This window comes from Seriola dumerili, unplaced genomic scaffold (assembly GCF_002260705.1).
Source record: "Seriola dumerili isolate Sdu_G_001 unplaced genomic scaffold, Sdu_1.0 BDQW01009968.1, whole genome shotgun sequence".
NCBI classification, from domain to species: domain Eukaryota; kingdom Metazoa; phylum Chordata; class Actinopteri; order Carangiformes; family Carangidae; genus Seriola; species Seriola dumerili.
The window spans coordinates 92281-105110 of record NW_019184223.1 but is presented as its reverse complement, the minus strand read 5'-3'; positions in this window follow the sequence as shown (position 1 = coordinate 105110).

The window sequence follows — 12830 nt, the reverse complement described above, 5'->3', positions numbered from 1 at the left end:
GCACACACACCCGACTGGCTTCAGCAGATTCTTTTAAAGACTGGGGATCACACATTTAAGGACTGCAGCAGATGAGGGATCACACACCATACCATTTGTCAAACCAACTGAGGCCAACTGAACGCACCAAAGAGTGCAGCAGAAGTGGAGTATTTTTCCGATATTTCGTTTAATATATGTGGAGAGGACGAATCATTTAATACATGGCTGAAAAAAAGAACCGTTGCTAGGGACGCTTAGGTGTTTGCAGTCGGGTCTGTCACCAGCACAAACTACACGACTGCTCAAAAAATTCAAACATGTTTGAATTATTGCGACTGAAGTCGGGCAGTCTGTTCACCTCAGACACTTGCTGATTCCAGTCTGTACCACATCACACAGTAACCATGACGACTGTCCCCAACTACAGCTGACTGGTGCAGACTAGCTCCAACTAGCCCCAACTGCAAATCCTGGGTAAAATCTGCCCAAAAATCATGTAGTGTGTCCCCAGCTTATCCCACAAATACACACACACGCGCGAATTTGTCTCAGTCGTTTTCAGCTCCAGTGGCTAACAGCTAAAGCTAACGCTAAAATGTGACTCATTAATCACAGCCTCATGAGTTGGCATGAGCGTTCTAAAATAAAAAGTAACGTTACGTTAATCAACTTCGACTTACCTTGATTTCATTATGGAATGCCTTGAGGTGTCTCTTAAGATTCGTCGTGTTTTTTCCTGTGATTTTGTGCCCGCATTTCTCTCCATCTTTTTCTACAACACATTCTGTTTTTTTTTCCACCTCTATGTATTGAAAGTGTGTCCAAATGTCTTGACGTCTCTTTCTTCCAAAGAAGAACCCCGACTGGCTGCCGGCCATCGGTCTTCTCTGTCCTGTTATGTGTAATTGAACTTCTAAATGCCGCCCGCGAGTGGGGATTGAGGAAGTGACGTCGCATGCGTCGGCGCAGTGCGACCTGATGAAGTGAGACACAGGAAACAGAAATACTGCAAAATAATAATAACTCGACTAAACGAGTCGAAATGACGTTATAACATTTCGTCTCGTCTCGTTTTAGTCAACGAAAATGAAGAGACATTTTAGCAGAGTTTTTATTTTGTAAACCACATTTAGTCTTGTTTTTATTCGTCAACAATATTGCATTATATATTTAATTATAGTTATCGTCACATGACCAGCATTTACGTTGCATCTCGTCTCGTTTTCGTCACGTGATAAAGGTTCGTTGACGAAGATATTTAGTCATAATTTTCGTTGACGAAAGCAACACTAGTATCATCAGCATAACAATGGAAATTAATTCCATGACTGTGAATAATTTGACCAAGAGATGAAATATAGAGAGAAAAGCAGAGGGCCAAGAACAGAGCCCTGGGGTACTCCATGTTTCACAGCAGAGTATGTCGATATAATGTTATTATAGGAGCCGCACTGTGTTCTGTCAGATAAGTAGGACTTTAACCAGGTGAGGGCCAGGCCATAAACACCAAATTTGCTTTCAAGTTGGTCTATAGTATCAAAAGCTTCACTGAGATCCAGTAAGAGGAGCATAGAGGTGGAGTCCGAATCCATGGAGATCAGAAGATCATTTACTATTTTACTGAGCGCTGTCTCAGTGGAGTGACAGGCCCTGAAGGCAGACTGGAACGGTTCAAACAGATTGTTACTAGACAAATAAGACAAAAGCTCCTGAGACACAGCTCGTTCCAGTACTTTAGAAAAGAAAGGAAGGTTCGAGACTGGTTGATAATTATTTAAGGATCCTGGATCAAGGTGTGTTTTTTAAGTAAAGGTTTAACCGCAGCAGTCTTGCCAGAGATCACTGTGCCAGAAGTGAGTGATAAATTAATAATCAATAAATAATCAATGAATAATGCACAGTCGTTTAACAGCCTGGGACAAACACCATGTGGGCCTGTTGCCTTTCTCTTGAGCTCTGCCCTCACCTCCTCCACTTTAAAGGACAGGAGACTTGACCCCAGTGTGGAGGGAGTTACAGCTGCAGTGTCAGGTTGTGAGGGAGATGCCGTAGGACAGGGGTATTCAATTAAAATTCAAAGAGGTCCAGTTACAAAAATGTCCTCCCAGCAAAGGTCCGAATCTTATATTGTCACTCGAAATAGTGTACCCTGATGTAAATAAAAAACAACATACGTACTTTTCTATATCATTTATTGTCAAATTTCAAGTGTTTTCAATATACTTTAAACATACCGATAAGTCTGAACTTGTATGGCACTTGAATGGAAAACATTTCTGTAGTTTTCTTTACTACATTTCAAGTAACTGAATTTCTTCTGAATAAAATAAAAAGTGCAAACACAGCTTTGAGCAGCCTGAACTTGTAAAAACATTCAGAATCTTTTGAATAAAATAAAAGTGCATCTTTAAGAAAAAATGTACTACAAATGTACTACTAAATGTACTACTACATTTAAAATAAAATAACACAGGAACCTTAATGCCTACATTTCAAGTAAAATAGAACAGGGCAGAATTTACTGAATAAAAGAAAAGTGCAGAGCTTTGAGCAGCTCCCTTTCTCCTCTCTCCTCTCTTTCCTCCTTTTCCAACTTCCTTTCCTAGTGAGAGAAATGTGCATGTAACTTTCCTGCCAACAGTTTGAATCTTGGCTTAAATGGGGTTAGTGCCATTCTCATGCTCATGTGGAGATGCTCATTGGTAAGCCTGGAACAGTACTTTGTTTTAATAATGTTCATCGTAGAAAAAGCTGTCTCACAGCTGTAAGTTGATCCAAACATGGTTAAGGTGTGTAGTGCTACTTTGGTTAGACCAGGGAAAATGGATTCAGGCACAATCTGTAACCAGAAAGTAGCAGAGTCAGTTGTTTCAAAATGCTCCCTCAGAGCAACATCTGCTTGCAGATCAGTGAGCTTTAACTGTAAAGATCCAGGATGTGCCCACTTGAAGGTCTGTGTCACCTCCTTTGAAAATCTTCTGATTTTTCTGATAAAGAATGGATTCTTGATTAGCAGGAGGAGCTGGTGTCCAAGGTTGAAGCTGTCAAATCGATGACAGAAGTTTCCAATCAGCTTGTGTATGAAGCTGACATAAGGGGAAATGTCTCTCTTACCCTGAATTTGTTCCCGCATTTGTGGGAAGTGCTCACACTCTCCTTGGAGATCTTCTTTGAAAATGTCCAGCTTCATCTGGAAGGAGCGGACAGTTTTCATCATATCACAGACAGAATTTTTCTGACCCTGCAGCTTTAAATTGAGCTTATTAAGGTGTCCTGTGATGTCCACCAAAAAAGCCACCACATCCATCTTGTTGTTATCTTGCAAAAAGTTTGCAAACTGTGTTGCTTTTTGTCTCTTGAGCTGCTGTAAGAAAGCAGCTATTTCCTTTTGGATGGACCAGAAGCATCCCAGTGCATTCCCTTTGCTTAGCCATCTCACGTTGTTGTGGAGTAGTAGGTCATTTGCATCTGCCTCCATTTCTTTCAGAAATTCTCTCAGCAGTCGATGCTGATGGGATGAGGATGCCCTGAGGAAGTTGATGAGTCTCATCATGGTATTCATTACTTCAGCAAACTCTTCAGACAGAATGGCACAGAGAACAGTCTGATGGATGATACAGTGGTAGGCTATGAGATCAGGGTTGTCTTGTTTCATCCGTGCCACAGCCCCCTTCTCTCTACCAACCATGGCAGGTGCACCATCCATGGTTACTGAGACTACTTGCTTCAGATTAATCTTTCTTTTTGTGAGCATCTCCTTTATCCCCTCATATATATCCTCTCCTCTTGTGTGTGTCTCAAGTGGCATTAAACCCAACAGGTCCTCACACATCTCTTTCTTCTCTTTGTGAAGAAATCTCACATACACCAAAAGCTGGGCATTATCTGTTACATCTGTGGACTCATCAATGGCTAAGGATATGCATACTGCGTTTTGAACAGCTGCATCACGCTGTGCCAGTACATCCTCTGCTAATAGTTCAGATTTTCTGGTTGTTGTTGAAGCTGACAATGGGATTTGCTTGATTTTTTCCACACGTTTTTTTTTTTACTGTCAAGTAAAGTCTCTGCAGCCGCATTTAAGCACTCCTTCACCACTGTCCCATCGCTGAATGCTTTCTTGTGTTGCGCCAAAATCCACGCAATCTTAAGTGAACACTCATCTGCACATTGCTGGCCTGTAAATGCATGTGAGGACACGGGTAGACTGGTCATACTGTGCTTTCAGTTCGATAATTTTACTTGCCCTCACTGCGGACTTCTGCGGGTATGTTTCATCAAACGATCCGTGTTTGGTCTCATAGTGACGCTTAACGTTGCTGCTTTTTTATTAACGTCACAGTTTGACAGCATATGAGACACACAGGTTTAGAACTGGCTGCAGGCCGAACGAACATGTATTGGTCCATCCATTCATCTTTAAAAGTTCGGTTTTCACTGTCTACTTTTCTCATTTTTGAGCAAGCCATTTTCACTCATCTCCCCTCCCTCTCTCTCTCTCTCTCTCTCTCTCTCTCTCTCTCTCTCTCTCTGGTGGCTGAAAGGTAAACAATCGATTTGATTGGCTTGGCTATTGATGACGTTTCTGTCGTATTAACTAAATTAGCTGCGCATGCATGAATGATCTATCTTTTTATTAGGCCTAATATTATAATTATAATATAATTTTCACGGGTCCGGGAAGAACCGTCACTGGGCCGTGCCCGGACTGCGGTCCGCCATTTGGTGATGCCTGCCGTAGGAGAAGCTGCAGCTGAAGCAATGGGAGAGAGAACAGGTGAAGCTGTGTCAAACCTTTTGTAGAACAGGTTGAACTCATTGGCCTTGTCCACATCACCTGGTGTTGCCTGGCTGTTCTTCTCTTTATAGCCAGTGATGGTCCTCATCCCCTTCCACACCTCTCTGGTGTTGTTGTGCTGCAGCTTCCTCTCTACTTTCTTTGTGTAGTCCTCCTTCGCTTGCTTTAATATCCTCTTCAGCTCATGTTGCACACACCTGAGCTTTCTACCTGTCTCTATCCCTGAAGGCCTCCTTTTTCTGGTTGAGGAGGGCCTTGATGTTACTGGTGATTCTGGGTTTATTGTTTGGAAACCAGTGTACAGTTCTTGCTGGTATTACAGTGTCCATACAGAAGTTAATATAGTCTGTGGTACATTAAACCATTCTATCAAGGCCAGGGTCCTTGCTTTTATCATTTTCCTGTGAGTCCAACAGGAAATTACAATCTGTGCACTCATAACAGTCTTTTAGAGACTCACTGGCCTTGCACCAAATGCAACCAAAAGCAGCAGCCTTTAGATAGATAGATAGATAGATAGATAGATAGATAGATAGATAGATAGATAGATAGATAGATAGGAGCTTATAAATCATTAATTTACAAGTGATTAATTTGTGTATTACATCAAAGAAAATTTACTACAAAGAGAACAGTTGAGATCAGATGAATCATCTGACTGGACTGCTTCATTAGAATTTAAAAACTGAAACAAGAAACTGTTTTGGAATTTAAATGTTTTCCTTTATCAGTGTGGTATCTCAGGTTGTTTTAGGTTTCCTTATTTACAGTTCACATGTCATATGACTTGCAGATAACCATAAATAGTAGGTATATAAAACATGCCCCTCTTTTTAAAGTAATTTGATAAAATATTTACCCTTGAGTACATATTTATTTTAAAGTAAATGTTGTATTTTGTAAAAGCTACTCTGAAAAGTAATGGTAATACTACACATAACTGATTAGCTGTACAGTATATAAGGAAACCTGAAACAGCCTCAGACACCACCCTGATTAAGAAAAGCATAGTGGACTTGGGACGAATCATGTGATGTGTTTTGTTTAGACTGATAGATAGTTCCATCTTAAATTAGAGAGAAGATCTGATCTTATTCCTCAAATGCAGGTACAAAACCAGTGCTTGATAAGCATCAGCCAGAAGATGCAACTGTGACTCCAGCATCGGAATGTTGCAGATGTTGTAGATGTCTTGAAATAAAACATGGTAATTTATGAAAAGCAAAAAGGCCAACAAAGGTAACTGATCATATGAAACAACCCCGTTTTCACTGTATAATGAAGCAATGAGTAGGGCTATGATTTTCAAATGCTTACTATGTTATCTTTTCTACTGTAGTCATCTTTTGTAGCCTAAATTCAAATTCATAATTCTGGATTTTGAGTGATAGATGGGATCTGTATCAGCGTGTTCTCTACTTCAGCATATAATATAATCACGTTGTGATTTGTTGTGATAGCTCATAATGCTGCCTTGTTTTTGACCACACACACAGACTGGTCATCAATTGCATACCATCAAATGAATCACAGGACTGTGAGCTGACTCTGAATAGCCTGCAGAATGGCAGTAGGCCTATTCACTATAGACCATCAGACAATGGTGATCCTTGATAAATCATGGATAAGTAGTATCAACTTCTGCCAAATAGCTAAACAGTAGCTAATCTTTGGCCCAGTTGAGGCCCACAATAACACTTTTTCGTTTTTTCATACCTTTGTGTTTCTCCTAATAAAACTGTAATTTTTAAAAGTTTCACCATGTGCTACACATATTCAGAATCAGCACAATCTCAGCTAATTATATATGTCATTCAATAAAGATTTATGTACAGTATAATAGAAGTTAATAGCCTATAAAACAAGAAAAAACTAAAATGGACCTCAAATATCTCCTTATTTTATAGATAAAAGAACTGTAAACCATAATAAAGAAGAAATAATTCAACACAGAAAATGGTACATACATATTTGTTTGGATTGTTTTAGGGGTGATTTGAAGTTTCTATCTTCATCCATTCATGAGATATGCTCATTCTCTGGAGCAGTATTTATGGCCATTTTTTGTCTGCTCCTTGAAAAATCAGCTCCAAATCCTCTGCTGCACTAAATATGTGACTGCCACATCCTTCCGTCTTTATTCTGTCATTTCAATTTACTCGAAACAACTTCTCCTCACTTTGATATCAGAGTAAAACAGCACTGCTCCCATTTAATCTGGGTATAAAGCCAAGGCAGGCCAAGCCTCTGAATCACACACTCTGTCTGTGACATCACCCAATGGAGCCAATAGTAATGTTGAATTGAGTAACGTGAATCTAGATGCCACTAGCAAAGAATGCAGATGAGAATTGATCAATAAACAGACATACAGAAAGTAGCAATGCTCCAGAAAAAAGGTAAAATTACCAAATACTGTATTTCAAAACTTTTAAGGTTAGTGCATCGATTGAAGTGACTCTCTGAAGTGACAATCAGGAAAGTGAAAGTGCTGGTTTTTCTAGTATAAGTAGAAGAAAACAGCATGTCTCTAGCTCAAATGGCCGCGGAGTAATGACGGTCTTAAGATAGTGTGAAATTTGGAAGCGTATACACTCCCATGGGCCAAAGAGTGTGAGCACATTCAAACATATTCATATAAAAAAAGCCATGCGGTGTCTGCTCATTGGATTATGTAAACACCAGGTGATTTTTGACGTATTGTGAGGGCCACAATATATGATAGAAGTATGTTTAACAATAACAGTGACAATGACAATATGTTACTACATTTCTAGCTTGCCTGGATGATACTCATGAAGCAGAACTGAATTAGACTTCTGTCCAAATATGTACTGTCGAACAAGCCATGGTCCTTCAGATCAACACAGTGTAGCGTACATATGTGGCCTGGCATCAGTCACAAGCCATTAAGGAAGTTCATTGTAAGGACATGCAGAGTTACGGACCCACAATTGACACTTTGCGACTCTTCCCACCATCAAACTATCAAATTGATAGGAAACAGAGACAAAGGACCCCTCTTCCACAAACAGACCATGCTTTTAGCATGTCCGAACAACACAGAACCAGACCAAAGGTCAAAGGGTCAGCTCCAGAGGATTAACCAATGGACACCAGACAACTGGAGAATATAGGCAAAATCTCCAGTTTGTAACAATAAGACTTTTGTGGTATCTTCAGGTGCTCATGTAGAGAAGTGATCACCGCCGACACGTCTTTACTTGTAATCCAAAAGAAGTTTATTTACAAGAAAGAAACAGTGTTAGTCTAAAAATGCCTAATCCTGGAGCATCTCTGCCAATGTGAGATCTCTCTCTGCCATTTCACAAACCCCTCTATTTATCTATCTCATCCCACCTTTGGGATGTGCCTTTCTTTTAATAGAAGGGCCTTCACACAAATGGTCGACCATATCTGGTCGATGACCTCTGGTCTCTAACCTCTTAACCTTTCAGTCCAAAAAAGGACCCACACATCCTGAGTGTCTTATATAGTAGGAGACAGAAAACCTGAGGAGTAAGCAGATTTACCCCTAATGCACATTCCTTAAACTTAACTTATAATGTATAGTTTCAAGGAAACCTTTGATAAAACCTTAGTTGACACCCTTCTTTAACTTATTAATAAAACTTACATAAAGGAAGAACCTACAACAGTTTAGATTGTTGAAAGAGGAAAAAATGAAGTGGATAATACACTACACTTTGTCTGTTGATATTTTATTGTTTCTTGTATAGGACAAGTAACAATAAAAGGACTGATTAACACTAAAGTGTGAATCCTGGCCTGTCTGTGCCATGCATGAACACACACACCAACCTCCCTTCCTCTGTCCCTCTCTAGATAAGAGTCATAAACTACGACCCACATTCCAATCCTGGGTAGTGACCAGCAGAACTCTCTTCATAGACACAGATCTAAGGAAGAATGTAAAATTAAATATCATGACAAAAAATTAAACTCTAACTCATGAGATGTTCCTATGCAATGGTTTAATCCCAAACGTCTATCCCATAGAATGTTTGAAAGGTAACATGTAGATTTTAAGACAATGTCCTTCCTGTGACCATACTGTCAGCATCCTTCACATGAGGTAACACACACTACATGACATCCAGCATTTCCATATTATTATTATTACAGTCAAAGAACTGCTGTGTAATCCACATTTATAGACTTTTAGCTTTGGGAAATGTTTATATCGTTGTTTGATCAGTTAACCACTTGTATCATGATTAATTCCAGGTTTGAAGGATGTAATATGAAATCAACACTCCTATTACTCCTCTCTGCCATTATTAGTGCAAATAGTTTTCTATGTTATTTCACTTAATGTTTTGTGGTCATGGTGGAAGACGGATGTGCGAGTTTATAAGTAAACTCTAGAATTAAATTATTCCAAAGTTCACTGGAAAATTACTCCCTTCTCCAAGTGGAAACACAGGAGACGACGGGTGACGCCTCTGAAACATGCGCCAGCCCCCAGGGGTAAAACAGTCGTGATCAATTCACATACGTAGTTGTACAAGGGTACCTACAGGGTTGGACAGTGGTATCTGATTTGATTCAGAATTTTAGTTTGCTACTACTGCTGACAAACCCAGTGTGTCTATCTGCAAGAGTGTAAGGTACCTTGAGCTTACTTACTGTAGTACTCTGCGAAGTGAACTCTGGCGCTCCAGTGCTTTAAGTTCTCCCTAATTTGTGGCACAGGGCTGTAACGCTCTGACTAGCTGGAGAAAGAACATTCAGAGTCACTGTCACTGCCTGAGAACATTGTCAGAGATGGCATGGTCATTGTCTGAACCATGTGTTGGCTGGTCCTGCATCTGAGCCAGAATTTCTGCATAAGGCTGTCTCCTGGTCCTATTGTGGGAGTGCCCATCTCTATGCACTTGGTGTACATGGCGGTGTCCCTATGTGGCCTTTTGTCACCCCCCCTCAACTTATTTAGAGGGTGATCTTTTGAGGTGACAGATCTGTGTGATGCTAAGGTGTTTGTGCTGGCAGGCTCAGTTGTTTACCCCTTACCTTGGAAGTGACCATGGTTTCCCAAGCCATCTGTGTCATCTTCTTCAATTTCTGCATGGCTTACCATGTTGCATCATCAGTGCAACGTGAGTGCGTATACAGGGATGAAGGTTCTGCAGGAACAAGGACTTTAAGGAGGAATTTCTTTTCTAAGCCTGGTGCATTTCTTCCCTGAAAATACGCTTTAGAGCTGGTCTTCCACACGAGTTTAACTTTCTTTCAGTTGCATGGGGCAAGTCAATTGCATTTTGATCCAGCTCTCTAAAATAATTGTCAATGTGGTGATCAGTTTTCTAGATGAATTATTTCAATCTCCTTAGCTATAAACTCAAGCACTGTGAGGTCCCTTCTGATGAAGGCGAGACTAAGCTAGCTGGATTAGAGGGAGAAGCTGAGCAGCTGTCATCACTCTCAGGGAAGTGCAGAGAGGAGGCTGAACAGTCCTGGAAAGGTTTGGTCCTCCTTATCGTGGGGTGAGCACAGGTGTGAATCAGAGTAACCAGAATCACATGTACTGAACGACTGGAGGAGCAAGGTATTCTGATCTAAGCTTCAACAATTCCTCCTTGTGTGAGTGCAGGTCTTCTAAATAGTCCATGGCTTTATTAGCTACCTGAACTTTATGGAGGAGAAGAGCATTTTGAGCTCTAAGTCATTTTACCTCCGTCTCTAGGGCTGCTTGGGTCTGGAAAGTAAGGCTGGTTTGCCTGTGAAAGTTCAGGAGCAAACACCTTAACAATGGGCCCTTGGATGCAGTCTGAGCATCACACCTGTCACTAAGTAGCAAGTCCATTTCTTTACTGTACACAATGGAATTTAACCTGCTAATAAGTTCTGGGTAGAAAGGCTTCAGGCTCTGTCCTAGGGTAGAAATAAACTGCTCTACACAGGGGTTCTCCATTGCTGTGTCTTGAATAGAGGGACAGTACACTAGCCTAACTAAACAATGCAGTGGCCTATACTATGAGGTTTAGCTTCCTGTGGAGGAGGGGCAGCTACGCTAGTGGGCATAAAAGATTGGGGAGAGTAAAAGCAAATGCAGGTTTACCATCTGCTTAACAAATGTTTCAGCAGTGACTGAGATGCAAGGGCAGTCAGAGGATTATCTCTTCAAGTTGACTCAGGCTGTAATGGTTGGCAGTAACAGCAAGGTACAAGCTCTCTGTATTACACAGGGCAGGTGTCACGCTGTGTCTAAGCAGGACCACTTGAATTAACAGCCAATTCTGACAGCTTGACTAGATAGCATTAAATGTGTGGTATTCAAATGCTGAACTGACATTCTTACACTTCAATCTGGTTATTGAACCACTAGCTGATATCATTGATGATATAATTCTTTATCTAACTGACTCCTTTCTTTGTCACATTAATCAGATTATTACCCAATATGGCTCTCCCTCTCTCTCAGGATAAAAGGTAAATTGGGATAAATGTGAGTTGCTGCCTTTAAACACACTTTGCAGTATCACATGCTTGCAAAACATAAAAATTAAATGGAAACTGACAGAATTAACATATCTAGGATTAAAAATCAGAGCAAATAGTTAGTTCAAATAGTTCAAGCACGAGATATAAATCTCACTCAAATTTTCTGTAAAATAAATGCAAATATAGACAGACGGTCTAAACTTCCCATATCATAGTAAAGATTAATATCCTTCCTACTGTAAACTACACTGTTACCCATCATGGTGCAAAGTTTATAGTTTGAAGACTTGCATAAAACAATCTCAACCTTCATATGGCATGGGGAAAAGGCAAGTTGGTCATACATAAGGTTGTCAAGTTCAAACAAAAATGGTGCTCTTCAGTTTCCAAACTTTTTTCACTATTATCTGTCCTTTGGTTGCCAACAGTTTAGTGAGAAATTTGATCTGGCAGTAAGCAAGGATTGGAGACATATGTTACAGAGCTTAGATACTGACATGAAATGCTTATATTTCACAAAAACACGTCCAAAGGTCGGGGGCAAAGCCCAATTGAAGCATCACTTAACATTATAAAACCATGTACAAAGATCATTGGAATCAACACAGCCTATTCAATAAATCAACCACTCTGGCATAATCCAAATATTGTAGTAAATAAGAAAGTCATAAAATGAAATAAATATAGAGACATAGGCATCACAAAGCTCTGTAACATATTTTCAAGCCACTGCTTTAAAAACTTAAATGAATTAATGAATGAAAATCAACTCCCAACAAGTGAATATTTAAACTACATCACCGTACAGCATTCTGTTAAATAGAATATTCCCACTGACAAACTGAGCACAGACACACAAATTTTAACCACAAAAATATTTTAACCACAACTTGTTCTATAAAAATATAGTCAAACCTTTCCACACAATGCTAATCAAGAGCAACATTGATTCATTTAAGACCTGTGCCATTAAAAGGGTTCAGGGACCTCCATATACTAGGGGGATATTTCATGGAAAAACTTTTCTGTTGTACAAAAAATAAACTAAGACAATTCAAAATTGTCACAAACTGGTTCAATGAATGCGACAATAAGGGAGATCACACAAAATTATACTAATAAACAAGCAATTTATTACAACTAAAACATAAGACAGATAAGCAAAGCTTTACAAAGCTACGAGGCCAGGCTACCAAGTTACGGACCCACAACAACATCTGAAGGATGCTGTTTCCTCCATGCAATTATTCTTGATCCTTACTTAACTATCCAAATCATACCATTATGCCTGGTCATCCTGAGTTGTGACAGGCTCAAGGCAAGTTAAGATGTAATCAAATAGCAGGTACAGATCTAGAACAGTAGCCATTGAATGTTATTACAAACCCATGAAAAAAAAAACACAAATTCAAGTACAAGAACAGCTGTACTGGTGATGTCACAGCCACAGCAGAGCCCAAGCTCCCCAAGCCCTATCTAACTAATTCCACTGTCTATCTAGTTGATCTCAACCGTAGTCTTCGGGCAGGTACTGGTGGTAATTATGCACTGATTCCACCAGGACTAAAAGGTAACCAGAAACTTG